This window comes from Anoplophora glabripennis, unplaced genomic scaffold, assembly GCF_000390285.2.
Source record: "Anoplophora glabripennis isolate ALB-LARVAE unplaced genomic scaffold, Agla_2.0 scaffold686, whole genome shotgun sequence".
NCBI lineage: Eukaryota > Metazoa > Arthropoda > Insecta > Coleoptera > Cerambycidae > Anoplophora > Anoplophora glabripennis.
The window spans coordinates 247,550-260,769 of NW_019417357.1; the positions used below are offsets into that span (position 1 = coordinate 247,550).

The 13,220-nt window shown below is 38.1% G+C and overlaps 1 long non-coding RNA gene across 1 annotated transcript; it reads left to right on the top strand.

The window, feature by feature from the left end:
- The first annotated feature begins 3,065 nt into the window (after positions 1–3,065).
- On the top strand, positions 3,066–4,406 carry LOC111692290. Its single transcript, XR_002763192.1, has 2 exons — positions 3,066–3,628; positions 3,725–4,406. It is a non-coding gene; the product is annotated as an uncharacterized LOC111692290 (long non-coding RNA).
- Positions 4,407–13,220: the final 8,814 nt, after the last annotated feature.

Consider the following 13,220-nt stretch of genomic DNA (forward strand, 5'->3'; position numbering starts at 1 on the left):
ATAATGTATTTTAACTCCATCGTAAGTGCTAATGAGTTAAAATGTCAATGTTATAAAGTTAAATGAAAGATATAAAAATAATGTTTTAATCCAGTTGACATGTGATGGCAGAATATAAGGTTATGTATTTAGAATTAATGTTATTAGTACAGAAATGCAGGTACAGTACCTAATACTGTATTTATTCAAATGTATGTAATTGATAATATTAAATATAAATAAAAAATAATGTGTGTTATTTATAATGTGTGATTGTGAAAGAAAATTGTGTTTTTTCTGTGACAACAGTGGATATTTAAAAATACATAATATCATTACTTACCTACCGTATATTTATTTAAAACTAAATGGTTAAAAGTTTTTATTACATTTTTTTTCAAATGTCTATCAATGTTATACAAATATTTTTATCGTTTATACTTATTTTAGACCTCTCGGAATGTATTAAAACCTGAGTTTTTCAAATGACAAAAAAACATTTATTGAAATTACCTTCCAAAATTTGTTAACTAAAAAATTGTATTTATTATGTGTAAAATTGAACACACATATCTGTATATTTTATATAATATGGTGGGAATGTAACTGTATGCATAATGTCACATTGTATATGTAACGCATAGTGGAAGACCAACAAAGATGTTTTATTCAAATCGTTCTTTATTCACTGGTGGTTTCCAGGGGCCCTCGTTAAAACAGCAAGAGTGTAGGAATGTAGTGGTGGATTCTTATAAACCAACTAAACAAAACTTCCACACTGTGCACTATATTTACGTTCATCTACAGCTTAGTTTTAACTGGAAAACTAAAATTCATGTTAGATTCTACCAACCAACGGCCGGGTAAAAATATACATATACTANCCAACAAAGATGTTTTATTCAAATCGTTCTTTATTCACTGGTGGTTTCCAGGGGCCCTCGTTAAAACAGCAAGAGTGTAGGAATGTAGTGGTGGATTCTTATAAACCAACTAAACAAAACTTCCACACTGTGCACTATATTTACGTTCATCTACAGCTTAGTTTTAACTGGAAAACTAAAATTCATGTTAGATTCTACCAACCAACGGCCGGGTAAAAATATACATATACTATACCTGTAGAAAGGGTTTTTGCAAGACGCCCCCAGTCCCTTCTGAGTAAACTTGGAAGTGGCTTTTCTCAATGTAAAGGTTTATTTTACTTGACAGATGACAGGAGTGATAGAGACGATTCGACGATCGTCAGTGATCGAAAAAGTGGAGATACATCTTCAAGTTTAGGAATCTCGTAGCTTTGTACTGCAATGTAACCTTGGTAGAGGACAGAGGTTATTATTATTTTTAATGAATGGCTAAAGGTTATGTTAAAGTTTACAGTTATTTACCTGTACATATGTTAAGTTAGAAGAATGTATTTCACTGACAATCCAGATCAGTAAGCATACGTGGGGCCACGACCTATACGACATAAGCCCATGGGAACGGTGTTAAACGTAATTTTCTTCTTGGGAAAAAACTATACAAAAGCAATACAATACCAAAGAATACGATGTAAAACGGCCCCCGCTAGCGTGATTTACACAAATCGGCGCGTATAAAGTTGAAAATTTGCGATTTTCCTACGAACAACGGGCGGCGGCCATCTTGTCACATCGAACTGTCACCAGTTTTACCGCTGTCATCGGCTGTCATAAACTCGCAAAATTTTTTGTCGAAGGGATTTATACCATCGCTTACGATCCGTTGGGGCTACTGTGGGGCTGAATATAATTTTTCGCGGAAAGGGAGAGGTATCGTGACGTCACTCGTAAAGAATTCGGCCGCGGAAACTCAGCGAAGAGCTGCGGAAAGTACGTCCTCTTTTCACCTGACCAAAGAGACGCCCATGGCTGAATGCACAAATTTTATATCGCTAATGCCGGTCTTAAATTTTGTTACATTCGACCTAAAAAAAGTTGATGGAGGTATAGAAGAGAGAGATCTTCGCGACGCGTCGCCGAAAAGGCGTCTCGGGGGGCCTATCGGGGTTTCCTCAGTCCTCGGGCGAGATCCGTACGCCGAGAGAAAAGCCAGGGCTTGGTTCTCGCGCAGAAAGCGAAGGCCGATCGAGCGAGGGAAAAAAATTACGCCGTCGCGAAAACGGCGTTTTCGCCGAAATAATCCGGGCTTTATAAAATAATCGGAGTCTCGCGAGAGAGACGTGAGATGCAGACCCGTTTTGAAAAGCTAATTTCGGCCTTAAAAATTAAAAAATACGCCGCAAAAATACGCCTACCACACGAAGAAAGGACGAAACTTTCGCGTAAAAGCGGAAGGAAGTCCCGATCCCTCCCGGGAAAAAAGCCCTCGGTCGGAGAAATCGACCCCTAAATGCTTCCGATGGAGGGCGTTTCCGAGTATCTGCGTCTCACTTCCCCGCTAAAAGCCGCGGTCGGTCGCGCGGACCCCCCGAAAAAACGAAAATTCACTGGGAAGACGGCAGAAAATCGCCATCAAAATACGACGTTCGGACGAAGGAAGGGAGGAGGACTTCGCCCCCCGCGGCCCGCTCACGGAGACTTAATTAGTGCAAAATGGCCCTTTTCCGGGGACGGGTGTGGGAGCGAGATATATATGTAGGAAAGTAGATATTGAAATGAGAAAAAAATCCATGCCCGCCTATGTCATTTTTATGAAACACTCAGTATATAAATTTGCAAAATGCTTCTGAATTCTGCAATATAAGATTCTACATAAAAATATTGCCATCAATAAATTTCTGAAGGCCTCTGGACCGATAATTCTGACCTGGCTCAATTTTGTGGAACATTCAGTATATGAATTTTCCAAATAGCGAATGGTCAGTTTTCTTCAAAACATTTCAGTAGAGAAAGTAAAAAAAGTAAAAAGAATAGAAAAGCCTAGTCCACCTGTCAGCTTTATGAAAGATCCAGTACAAAACATCTGGTTAATAAGATATGTTTTGTCATAAAAATGTTGCAATCAATAAATTTTTGAAATATACAAAACACTCCTGACCGTTCGAGCTTCAACGCAATTTTTTTTAGACATTGTGGAAAAAAGATTTCGAAAATGTATTGTTACGGTTTAATTTTGCGGTAGCGTAAATCATCACAATAGCGTCTAATCGCATTGTATCGCCCTCTTTGGTTACCTCGCTACCTTTGGTTCCTCGCGCCTGCCGCGGTCAAATTCCGGCCACCCGTATGCTTAGTCCGTTTTCAATTCGCGACAGTGGTACCACGGCCACTGAAAGGAATTTCTCCGTCGCGCGGTGTTCGTTCCCTCCCCCTACCAATTTCTGGTTTCCGTTCTGATTCTCGCTGTGACTGTCAAAGGCGAAATGGCTGCATGTTCTTTGATGGAAAATTTGTGCATTATTTGAAGCATCCGCAAGGGATACTTTTTCATCGAGGCTCTAAATAATTCTCTAGTGTAGTGTGGTTGTCTGGATACCGTATTTTCTCGTTTGATGGAGAATTAAACTATTTTGGGAAATAGACAGCACATTTCGACCTTACGAGCTGAAGGTACAGAAGTTGAGCCCGTTTTATTAATCGAAGCTATCAGTTTCCGTCAGTAGAAGGCCCTCGTCGAGAGTGGAGGTTCGACCTCCCTTCTGTGGAAAAAAACCCTTAGTAAAAAGGTAATTTTTCTTCTCATTATTTTCACCTAGTTATACAGAGCATGCAGTGTTCTCGTGATTTAGTTTTACCGTTATTACAACCGTATTTCTATACAGGGTTTTTTTTTCTGCTTCCTCTTTCATCACCTCCGTCCTTTGGTATGTTTATTTTCTGCCTCCCCACGTCGACTGTGACGAGTTTGATTATTGTTGGCGGAACCCCTGCTTGGTGAACTATCACCCATACGCCCCATGTGGTTTGGTGGACCTTGGCGCGGACGTCCTTCGATTTAGACAGCTAGAACTTCACCCCTCGATCCCGAGACAGGGCGACCCTGTACCAGTAACACCCCAGCAGTCATACCGAGTGAAAAAACTGATAAGTATAGCGAGTAGTTAAGGTTTTGTTGGCAACGTCTTGTTAATGTACTGTTTGTTCCTTTATATACCTAATTTGTCATTATTTACATATACGGAGTGTCTACCTTGCGAGACCCTCTCGTTAGTTATTGTTTGTGCCATTAGATACATTATTTGTCATTATTTACATTTACAGAGTGTCTACCTTGCGAGACCCTCTTGTTAATTACTGTTTGCGACATTATATACACCATTTGTCATTATTTACATATACAGAGTGTCTACCTTGCGAGACTCTCTTGTTAATTACTGTTTGTGACATTATATACATCATTTGTCATTATTCACACCTACAGAGTGTCTACCTTACGAGGCCATTCCGCTAATTAACCGTAGTATATTCTATTTATTATTCACTAATAAATTGTTTGTTGGGGAATTGCCTGGTTTTATTTCTCGAACAAGGAATATTCTTGAATAACTGTCTCAGCTCAAGCTTTGGTTTTTTATGTTTATTTAGAGTCATCTTCTCGTCTGGGCAATTGGCTGGCCACCGCCAGGTAAAACGACCCTGAGGAGATCTAGTGAGAGAGAGCTAGTCTATACTAGGTCCTCCGGGCAGGCCTAGGATTTGACTTACCTTTTTTTTTTTTGCTACACTCTTTTGCCCAGTGTAGAACCTCCCGCTAGAGGGAGTCGTAGCAGTATATTTTTTCTTTATGAAAATGTTTAAAAAGAAAAATCTATATATAAATTTAAATTGCGGGAATATGTAAGAAATAAATCCCATGGGTTATCCCATTTTTACCGCTGCGCTAACGTCTTTATGTGAAGCTTGTCGTCTGTTTCTGTCTGTATTCTGCCACAAAATTGTCCGCGAAAGATCCAGAATGGTATAAAACAGATAACTAACATTCCACGACCTGGAAGTCTTTAGCTCCAACTTATTTCAATAATTCGCAACTTTTGACGTTTGTGGAAAAATACGAATGTAATATAGTAATTAATGAAGCAAATGTACTAATATAAAGGTGAAGGGATTTACGTACCGCAGTTTTCTTGAAAATTAGAAAGAAATATATAACTCTTAGTGGGTACTTACAGCAAATCGAGAGACATTCAGCGGGTATATCACGTATGTAGTGGTAGAGCTAAGAAAACATGTAAATAGAAACGTAATGATAAATAAATACCTGTGTACAGGGTGATTCAGAACTTATCCAAAAAAAAATTCTGGATGTACAGGGTACCCTTACAAATACAATTTTGTAAAGAAAAAATCAAAAAGGTCAGTTCGAAATTGATTTAAAAATACACTTCTCCACGGCACTGGAAACTGGTCCACTGTAAAACCTGACCCCGCACAATGCGACGGGTATGGCGGCGTGATAAAAACTTTCACAAGGAAAGAAATATGTAAATAGAATTTTATCGCACCTATTTTATATCGGCAAATTCAAATGCTTTTGCCTTTATTAATTATTAATAAAATTAATTTGTGTTTTTAAATAATAAAATCATTTGACATACCCGATGCTGCAACAGCAATTGTTCAAAATTTTATCCACTCACGTGTAAACACATTGCATCCCTGTTCCGCGCGAAAAATCGCCGGCAGCCGTCCCGGAAAAGGAAAATTTCACTTCGAATACGTTAAGAAATTGTTTTCAAAATATGACGTTTGGATAAAGAAAGAAACGAAGGGCACTTCGCGTCCTTCGTCCGGCTCGCGAAAAGACCCATTCGAAATCGAAAAGCGACCGCATTTCGATTTCGTGTTAATTTCATTAAACATTGTAAATAAAAAGTTTGAAAAAGGCACGTGGTAAGCAAATAAAACATATTTCTACATAATATTTAGATAAATAAGTAAAAAATAGCGAGAATAAAAAATAAAAAAGCTCCAACCGCTCACGATTCGAACCGGAGTCCCGCGGATGGACTGCCGGTGGGTTGTCCTTGTATAAGTTATTTAACGGTCCGCATCGGCCCGAACTCGAAAAAAATTTTGAATCGTTCAAATTCCGTTTTTTCGCCGCGATATCGATCGTGAGGGACGGAAATCGGTGTCGGATGTGAAAATAACGACCTCTACCTCTCGAAAAACGTCTAGAAAAGCGAAATTCCGGGGGGCAATTTTTGGTATCGGGCGGTGGGCGTTTCCGACATGTCGCGTCTCTGTTCGGCTTCGCGCCTAGCCGAGGTGCCCCGGGAAATCGAAATTTTACCTGGGAAAACGCGGGAAAACGTCGCGAAAATACCGTTATCGGACGCGGGAACGACCACGCGGGGCTTCGCCCCCCGGGACCTCGCCGCTTCGCGGCTCGCGCGGAAAGCCTTTGCGTATGCAAAAGGCCCCTTCTCGCGGCCCAGCGTGGGAGCGAGAGGAGATTGCAGATTTTAAAGATATAGAATTAAGAATTATACTTTGTTTGAAAAGCAACACTCTTATTCCGCCCTTAATAATTACTAAAAGTATCCTATAAATTAAGGTTATTGCGAAAACCTACAGTAAGTATTCCGTGGCTTGAAATCCTAACCTGGTTCTACTTCTTTTATGAAAAATATAATTTTTGAAAATGCTACAATTTGTAATATAAAACCTAAACCAGTTTCACTTCTTACTTTTGCGTAAGCAGATGGAGTATAAACAATTTGGAAAATATAAAAGTTTCAAATCAAAATGATACCTGAAAGAGAAATTTCAGAAATATATTTTGTCGAAGTCTATAGTAAAAAACAGTATTTTTCTAATATTTTCTTTATTATAAATTGAACAACATTGTTCTTCGAAACGAAAATGTTGACCTAGGCATAACAAAATGTGTGTGTACATATGTATGTACGTGTATACCTGTATATAATATATGATATTGTCACACTCCGTATGTCCCTGTGAGAAAGAAAATAAATAAAATTCAGGGACTATTGAAGCAGATCTATTTAGTTCTAACCCACACCAAAATAGTCTATAGTAAGCAAACTTTTAATTGGCGAAAAGGTCCAAATTGTAGCGTTACACTTACAGGGTACACTTCTCACGGTCGCGTGTCCGCGGAAGGCACTCTTGTCTTGCGTGTTTCAACGAGTTGCGACAGATGATCACTGTGGAACTCTCGTATCAACGAAGCTAAAAACAATTTTTCATTATTTTTTAGAAAATCCCTTTTTTTTAAGTTTCTTTCTGTCACTCCTCAATTATAAAAAGCCTTCTTGAAAAATCCGACGAAAAGTTATTAGAACTAGTTTAATATGCAAAGAAACTTAACTACTACTAAACGGTATAGTGGGATAGATGTAAATGTCTCAGAAAATCGTGTTTTCTTACACTACATTCAACTCATGTTGGGTGTAGGTTCCTATTCCAAAGAATAACAGTAAGTAGGAAAGAAGGAGGAAGAGGAATGATAGCCCTACAAGAACTGTGCTTTAAACAGATAAAATCCTTAAGTTCTAATTTACATAATAAAGAACACCCATTACATAACACTATAGTACAAATATTAAATAACAGCATTACAGAATAAATATTATAAATTAGATTGGGGCAGATTAAGTTGGGTGATGTGGTTCACTGCTGGTACTTCTTCAGTAGGGTTGTCAGCCGGGTTACGACTGAGAAAGTCTGCGAACTGATTCTGGGTTCCAGGGCAGTGTTCAATGGTATACCTATACTCATGGACGCATCTGTTTGCAATACGAATGTCTTGCTATAGTCTGGTCTACTTAGCTGCAGTGGTTTGCTTACTACCTCTTTAATGGCGTCAAACGCCTCTTGGCATTTGAAGTTCAACAGTACTTGGCTTCTTTCTTAAGTAGCCGAGTTAATGGCAAAGTTAATTCTGCTGCATTGGGTAAGTATTCTCTTATCCAGTTCAGTAAGCCCAGAAACTTTTGAAGTTGCCTCTTCGTTTTAGGTTCCGGGTAATTCTGTAGGGCCTTCAGGTGTTNCAACAGTACTTGGCTTCTTTCTTAAGTAGCCGAGTTAATGGCAAAGTTAATTCTGCTGCATTGGGTAAGTATTCTCTTATCCAGTTCAGTAAGCCCAGAAACTTTTGAAGTTGCCTCTTCGTTTTAGGTTCCGGGTAATTCTGTAGGGCCTTCAGGTGTTTCTCCTGTGGCACGGACTTATCGTTGGTTATATGGTAACCAAGATAGTCAAGGTCTGCCGCTCCAATCCTACATTTCGACGGTGGAATCTTCAGATTGTGGAGACGGAGACGTTCAAACACCAGTGTTAATTTTTTCCGATGCTCGGCCATGTCATTACTGTAAATAATAATGTCATCTAAATACACATGGACGAAAACGTTGACGTATCCCACCAAGACTTCGCGTACCATGAGGTTCTGGAAAGTGGCTGGTGCATTTTTCAACCCAAACGGCATTACTTTGAATTGATTCGCCGCTCCGTCGGGCGTGGAGAATGCTGTGTATTTTTTGCAGTCTTCTGACATGAGAATCTGCCAATAGCCACTTTTTAAATCAAGAGTGGAAAATATATTGGTGTTTCCAAATTCTTTCAATATGTCGTGGATCTTGGGCAATACTGTTGCTTCATCAACGGTAATGGCGTTCAATTTCCTATAGTCCACGCAAAACCTCGGTTTTTTGTCTGGTCGTTCAACGATGACTGGAGGCGAGTTGTATGGGGAGCTTGAAAGTTCTATTATCCCAGCTTCCAGCATTTCTTGCACTTGCTCGTCCAGTATCAGTTTCTTTTCTACTGACATCGGATAAGGCCTTTGGTAGACCGGTTTATCCGACTGTAGTCGTATAGTATGTTTGACGGCCTCTGTAGTTGCTGCACCCGGAACATAAACAAATAGGTCTTGAAATTCTTCGCAGACGGGCCTCAACTCCGGAAGGGTCTTTAAAGTGTCTGGCAGCATCACCGGACTCTTAGCTTTTTGTGTGTCAACGCTCCAGAATACTGTCTGTCGTTGGTTCTTTCCCATATATAAACATTTACGGGTAAAATCCATATAATCACTCTTGCGAAAAGGTCCAAATTGTAGCGTTACACTTACAGGGCACACTTCACACGGTCGCGTGTCCGCGGAAGGCACTCTTATCTTGCGTGTTTCAACGAGTTGCGACGAATGATCACTGTGCAACTCTCGTATCAACGAAGCTAAAATCAATTTTTCATTTATTTTTTTAGAAAATCCCTTTTTTGAAGTTTCTTTCTGTCACTCCTCAATTATCAAAAGCCTTGAAAAATCCGACGAAAAGTTTTTGGAACTAGATTAATATGCAAAGAAACTTAACTACTACTAAACGATATAGTGGGATAGATGTAAATGTCTCAGAAAATCGTGTTTTCTGACAATATATAGTATAGTCTATATGATATATAGAATGTGGTATATGGTGTATGGTATACAGTATTTGATATATAATATGTAATATACAGGGTGTCCGGTAAGTACCTCCTAATCTTTCGGGAGTGTATAGGGGAGGTCAAAATAAAACTAGTCCTTCCTATAATTTTTTTTCCTAATGTGCCCCCTAACGGAGTTATGGGGGGTCAAAGGGGTACCTAGAAATTAACGTTTAGGGTTATAACTTTGAAACCACCCTGTATATTTTAATAAAATTTTCGTACGTTGTATTACACATGGAGCTCTACGATTTGATGCTAAAATCAACTTTTTGCTATTATCAGGTGTCCAGAAACGGACTGGCCCTATCACAATTTTTCTCAAAATTTTGACAGAAGTAATTTTATCAAACTGAAAATATTATTATTAGATACTCTGAAGGTTTTTCTTTAAAAATGGTACTCTTTATTTATTTCGAAAAAATGAACGGTTTGCGAGATAAATCGGTTTTGAAAAAAATTGGTAACAAATACAACAACAATTAAAATTTATTTTTTTACAATAAAATCATTCCCGCTAGTGCCAGCCTACAGATTCACCATAAACATTTACTGGTGGTGAATTAAGGGAATGAATAATGCCGTTTCTTGTAAAATCAACATCTATGACCAAAATACATCTACAAATTATTATTGCTCTTGTCTCCATGGAGTTCTTTTCTATTGTTTTCGTTGTTAGACCCTGTTGATTTTAAAGTACTTGTCAAAGGCGCGTGACAGAATAAAAATTCAATTTTATTGTGGTATTCGTTTTAAGCCGTTAGAAATAACATTTAAAAATGGAAGAATATTCCTGTGCAGAATATGCTGATATGCACCTAATTTATGGGGAAGCATTATGCAACTCCGTGGAGGCAAGAAGACTTTATGAGGAAAGGTTTCCGGGTCGACATTTGCCGAGTCCAAAAACTTTTGAAAGAGTTGATCGTAGTTTAAGAGAAACAGGTAAAAAAAAATAGTGAAAAACGTTAGTGAAACTAATTTCTTCCGAATCCTTTATTTAGGAAGCTTTTTGCCACGCCGTGGTGGAGCAGGAGCCCCGAGGAGAGTACGAGACCCTCATGTAGAGGAACAAATATTGGAAGACGTTGCTAATAATCCTTCAAATAGCATAAGGAAGCTTGCGGCGCAAAACAATGTTACAAAATGGGCTGTACATGAAACTCTGAAAGAACAATTGCTTTACCCGTACCACATCCAAAAAGTACATGCTATGTCTCCAGATGATTATCCAAAAAGACTTCAATACGCCAATTGGTTTTTACAGCATCATATTCGGAATCATAATTTTGGTACATCTATTTTGTTCACCGATGAAGCAGGTTTTACAAGAGACGGCATAATTAATTCGCATAATCTACATGTCTGGGATGAAGAAAACCCTCACGCTTTAGTTCAAACTCGCTACCAACAAAGGTTTATGGTGAATGTGTGGGCTGGCATTATCGGGAATCATTTGATTGGTCCATTTATTCTGGAGCAAAGACTTAATGGTGCTCTTTATTTGCAATTTTTAGAGGAAAATCTAAATATTTTGTTAGAAGAAGTGCCCCTTCAAATAAGAACTGAAATGTGGTACATGCATGACGGTGCACCACCCCACTTTGATCGTTTAGTACGTCAACATCTGACGAATGTTTTTGGTGATCGATGGATAGGTCGAGGCGGACCTGTATTATGGCCACCTAGGTCGCCCGACCTAAACCCATTAGACTTTTTTCTGTGGGGTCATTTAAAAAATAACGTTTATTCAACACCCGTAAATAGTAGAGAGGAACTTCTGCTGAGGCTAACACAGAACTGTGACCATCTCCGCAATAATCACGGAATATTATTTCAAGTGCACCGGGAAAACATTCGTAGGATTAGAAAGTGCATTGAAGTACGGGGTGCTCATTTTGAACATCTACCGAAGTAACATTTAGGTACCTTTGTTCATTGTTGAATGTTCTTTGTTGCATGTCTTGTAAGTAAGTTATTTTTCAAATGTTATTTTTAATTGGTCACTACTTGCTCATAAAGTATAGCCAACCCGTTCAAAGATTTCTGGACTTGATAAAGTTAAAGAAATTAAATGCATGAAATAATATGTAAAAAAAATAAATTTTAATTGTTGTTTTTGTTACCAATTTTTTTCAAAACCGATTTATCTCGCAAACCGTTCATTTTTTCGAAATAAATAAAGAGTACCATTTTTAAAGAAAAACCTTCAGAGTATCTAATAATAATATTTTCAGTTTGATAAAATTACTTCTGTCAAAATTTTGAGAAAAATTGTGATAGGGCCAGTCCGTTTCTGGACACCTGATAATAGCAAAAAGTTGATTTTAGCATCAAATCGTAGAGCTCCATGTGTAATACAACGTACGAAAATTTTATTAAAATATACAGGGTGGTTTCAAAGTTATAACCCTAAACGTTAATTTCTAGGTACCCCTTTGACCCCCCATAACTCCGTTAGGGGGCACATTAGGAAAAAAAATTATAGGAAGGACTAGTTTTATTTTGACCTCCCCTATACACTCCCGAGAGATTAGGAGGTACTTACCGGACACCCTGTATAATCTATGATACATAATGTGCAAAACCGTACTTATCTTATCAACTTCGACGTTACCTGTTACATGAGTGTTGTATAACAATGAAAAAGTAATATTAACGGTCAGTAGAAGGAAGCGCAAAAACAAACGCTTAGGGGGGAAATTCTGGAAGGAAGCCTAGTTAGTTGAAGATAGGGGGTGTAAGCGAGAACAGCTCGGAGTGAAAAGTAAAACGATCCGTGTAGTGCGAAAAATATAGAAGTGTGTAAAATTAAGTGTTTAACCAGCATTAGTTAGCAGGTAATATCCTTTAAGTACTTTGTTGTTAATTGTTCTATGAAATCTTATGATTGTAATGGTTATAGATGTTCCATAAAAACGTAAACACATCACAGAAATGAGACAACCCCCAAATCCAAAAGCCAAAGGCTTGTGAGGAAGGGGGCTACACTTGAAAAAACGCGGACAGACACCCATTATCCATCGACATTGCCAGTGCCGACACCGGGGATCGAACCCGGGCCAGAGTAGGAAGCCTAGCCGAGAAATGCTTGCCACTGCACTCTCGACCGACTGCGCTACCGTGGCGATTCATGATAATAATTCTTTGTACGTTTAGCTTCCATTGCTTTATGCTCAAGGGCATATATTTTTCTAAAGTAAAATTGTTATAATTATTATTAACGATTGCTCATTATTTATTTCATGTTAAAATATATATATATATTGTCGTAACTGCCAGACATTACAATAACGACTTCTTTGTTTCACATCTAACTTGTCTTTGCCATGATTNCAAGGGCATATATTTTTCTAAAGTAAAATTGTTATAATTATTATTAACGATTGCTCATTATTTATTTCATGTTAAAATATATATATATATTGTCGTAACTGCCAGACATTACAATAACGACTTCTTTGTTTCACATCTAACTTGTCTTTGTCATGATTACGTTGTTCGTAAAATATAGATGTTTCATGATAATAATTCTGTATATGTTTAGCCTTCATTGTCTTAGGCTCAGGGGCGTATGTTTTTCTAGGATGGAATTGTTACAACTATTATTAGAGATTGCTCATTATTTGTTACATGTTGAAATATGTATATTTTGTCGTGACTGTCCAGATATTGCAATAGCAACTTCTTTGTTTCACTTTTAACTTGTTTTATTACGATTACGTTGTTCTTTGATTTATTGTTCTCACTTTATGTCATACGCATATAAGAGCTTTATTGAATTTACTAACATTTTCGCCCTTGATTATTATTATTGTTGTTCTCCGAAATCTCAACTCATAGCTGAATTGCCTCCCGTATGGGACTCCA